Source organism: Oppia nitens, unplaced genomic scaffold (genome assembly GCF_028296485.1).
Source record: "Oppia nitens isolate AA-2021 unplaced genomic scaffold, nextdenovo-longstitch-racon4-pilon3 scaffold4_pilon_pilon_pilon, whole genome shotgun sequence".
NCBI lineage: Eukaryota > Metazoa > Arthropoda > Arachnida > Sarcoptiformes > Oppiidae > Oppia > Oppia nitens.
The window spans coordinates 8119096-8123511 of NW_026533232.1; positions in this window are offsets into that span (position 1 = coordinate 8119096).

The window sequence follows — 4416 nt, forward strand, 5'->3', positions numbered from 1 at the left end:
ATCTCTCTCTCTCTCTCTCTCTCTCTCTCTCTCTCTCTCTCTCTCTCTCTCTCTCTCTCTCTCTCTCTTCATCTCTTATCAAACCAAAATAATTACAAAACAACTTTCAATGTATTTATCCATAAATATAATATCTGGCAATAGTTGTTATTAAATGTCTCAATTTTGTTGTTGTGATAAATTAGAAAAAAAAAGTTTTTAATTGAATTTTTTTGGTGTTGTTCCGCTGTTTATATATTAGTATATATAGTATATTATACACTAGTAACAGATTACTATTAATAAATCTTGACTAAAAATACCATATTAATAAATTTAGTTTAAATATTTTCTCAATTAATTTTTTGTAATTTAAATACAAAATATTTTTTTTTGTTATTTATCACTCACTTGGAAAAAGTCAGTTCAATCTCTTATATTGATCTCTCAATTCCTGTTAATGTTTATCAATATATATATAGTATATAAATATATATAATATCTGATAAAATTTCACTGATTCTTCTAATGAATTACAGGTGAAAAAATTGAAAGACATTTCGTTAAACTAACAAATTACTGTAAATTGTAATGTTTTATTGCATAGTATTTCATTTTTTGCTATATTTATGAGTGCAAATTGTTATATATATAAAGTTTTTTTTATATATATATATATATATACTTAGAAAATATTTAAAATATATTATAGTAAATGTGATATTTTTTCTCTGATGGATAAAAACAATCTGACATTTGATCAGAAAAATCCTCCCCAACTGAGACTTTGATTAATACCATATTATAAGTCAATAACATATCAAAAGTCTATTTTATTTTAGTTTTTTATTTTATATTTTATTATAAAACAAAACTTTCAGATAAAAAACATGTTATAAATTATGTTTGTTCACAGTATGCAAAAAAATGTATTACATATTTCACGTGTGTGCTAACCATACTTTACATAACATATATTACTGTATGATATGATATGTATGTATATGTGTTTCAACTCACCCAATGCCTGCTCCCGGTACTAATGGGTACGGGAGAAATGCAGTTTTTAACTTATTATAATAATAATAGTAGTAATAATATTAGTACGATATTTAATATTAGAGATATATTAATAATCATTAAAATGCAAACACGAATATATTTAAAATACATTAATTTTAGTAAAATACAGTACAGCTGAAACTTTAGATAAACACACACACACACACACACACACACACACACACACACACACACACACACACACACACATACACACACACATATATATATATATATATATATATACAAACAAACACACACATACACACACACACACTGATAGTAAAGTACAGTATACTCTGTCTATTGCAACCAACTGGTGAAAGCATTGACTGTCAGTTCCTGAATATAATAGTAATTAAAATGATTTAATTGTTTTGCATATTAATTATTTCATATCATATATAGAGAGTTATACAACTTGTATATAATTCACACTGGAAAGTAATTTTGATATTTAAAAAGTATATTCATAAAAAATTTTGTGATAATAACAACAAAAACAACTTATGGTTAGACATAAACTGATACTTAATTTTAAAAGTTTAGTAGTTTTTCAGCCGCTTTTTTTCTCTCTTTCTTTCTTTCTGTATCTATCTCTCTATTATTTAATGTATAGAAATACTGAATTACAAAATAACAAAAACAACAGGACTTCTGCTATTATGTTTAACGGTTAGTGTGTGTGTGAGTGAGATATATATATATATATATATATATATATATATATATATATATATAGACAGACAGAAGTGAATAATATGTAAAAATTTATCATTTTTTACATACATTTATTAAAAACAAAATATAAGAAAATAGTGTAAAAACTTCATTATACTAACTTATTTGCAAAATTTTAAAATTAAATCAATTTATCAACAAAAAAAATCATGAATTAGTAATGTTTTAAACATATTATTAATGTTCTTTAATATTATTTGTTGAGTAAAAATATTGTATGTTTTGCCCTCAAATTATATATATATATATATGTAAATATAGAAAAGTTATTTTAATGGGAAAAACTAATAAAAGTAAATATAACTAAATTTCAATCAATGTTCACATACTTTTGACTATCTATTCCTAGAAACCTATTGTCGGTATTTCTCGAACAACCCTTTGAACCCAACCCTATGTACCACTTTTATCACAGTTTATACCTTAAAATATCAATTAAAACTATTGTCACACACATACACAAACACACATACATTCATGTCAATTATATCTTATACACAGATATCATACATATTTCATATTTCTAAAAATAAGACCACACTTTGAAATGTGGGTCAAACTGACCTTCCAGTGGCCAACCATTCAATACATTTTATTATATGTTCAAACACTATATAAATGTATGTCAAACAATAGATACGTAGGGCATTGTATACCATAGTCTATGCTTATAGACATCACATCATATATGAGATATAAGTATCTCATATCAAATGTAATTTTCAATCATAAAGTTTTAAATAAAGTTTTTTTTCATTTATTTCAATCCAATCATATCGACTGCACATCATTTCAATTGTTTTTATAACTCATACCAATTTCACGCCACGACATATAGTCGGCAGGATTGTGTCCACAATCCCGATCAATGAATTTTAAAGTTTTCATTAGTGCATCAGTTTTTATATTATTGTTAACTGCAAGTTGTATTGTGAGCGCCGGTATATTCAGTAGACTATACAGAATCGGTAAAAAACTTGTTGTGCCAACAGTTGCCGTCGACCTAACTATTAGATCAGCYGAAGAAATAGTGAAAGCTATTGACAAAAGTGACAAACATATCGACGAGCAAACAATCGCTGCAATCATCGCACTCCTGAAGAATGGCACCGAAGAGAAACACTCGACAGTCAACTCAAACAGCACCGACACCGACACCAACAGCACAACMGATGAGACAAACAAACACAACAACACCCAACATATCTCCACAAGACGTTGATCCGCCAAACAATGACAACACTCGCCCAACTCAGCATTTGGTGGACATCGATGACAGCTCCGACACCGAGATCTACGATTCATCGCATATCAAGCCATCAAACAGTAAGCCTAAGATTCAAGTATATAAAGGTTTAGGAGATAAAATCTCAATAGAAAATTGGTTTAAACGCTATGAAATGATAGCAAAATATTATAAGTGGACAGACAGTGATAGGGCTATACTATTAGGTAATCATCTCGAAGATGATGCTCTCAATTGGTATATCGAAAACTTCGATAACCAAAGTTTTGATTCAATCAAAAATAAATTACTGTACAGATTCGGCATTGAATCTATTGAACCAATTGTAGAGTTTGTAAACTTAAAATATGATGTAAGCCAAGGTATAAAAGAGTACTTTGAAGCAAAGCGACGATTAGGTGTAGCGGCAAAACTAACTGAGTCTCAGATGATTCCCTTAATGATCCATAATTTACACCCAAAAATGGTTGAATGCTTTACAGCTGTGAAACCAAAAACATTTGCAGATTTTTATACAATAGCTAAAACTGCAGAAAATAACTTAAAGCGCTTCCAATCAATTGCTAAATCAAATACTGTGTCAAACAAACCAATAGCAAAGCAAAAATATGACCAAAATTCAGATAAACCGAAACGCAAACCCCTATCCCCTTGTTTTATCTGTGAGAAACTGGGACTTAAAGGCCGGTATCACTGGTCTAATGAGTGTCTAAACAAAGGCAAACCTAACACAACACAGACAACTAATGCTAAAAAAATTAACAATTTTGAGGTCAATAATGACATCACAGAGTCTGTAGAAAATGACATCAATTCTATACATTTAAACTAAATAAGAGACCTAATCATCAAAAACTAATCAAAATTTATGCTATTATTAATAAACAAATATTTCATATCATTTTTGATCCCGGAGCTAATGTTAGTGTCATTAGTGATCAAATAGTTAAACAGTTAAAACTACCATTTAATAAACAGATAACACAATTTAAAACTATTAATAATTCAAATTCATGTTTAGGTCTCGCAAAAATTACATTAACCATAGGTTCACTAACTCATGAATGTACAGTATATGCCATTCAAAAATCTAACCAAAATTTTCTATTAGGTTTAGATTTAATAAAAAAATTCAATTTACATATGAATAGCAATTATCAAATTATACAAACATTTACAAACAATAATATCACACAAACAGATGAGGTATTATCAAATTATACAAAAAGTCAATGCATTGACAATAATTGTCACATAAATACCAATGAGATGCTTGTCTCAAACAATTTAAACAGTGATCAGCAAAACAAATTGCATGCAATCTTAACCAAACATTCAAACATATTCTCAATTGATAAATACGACATCGGGTTAATAAACACCGAAAA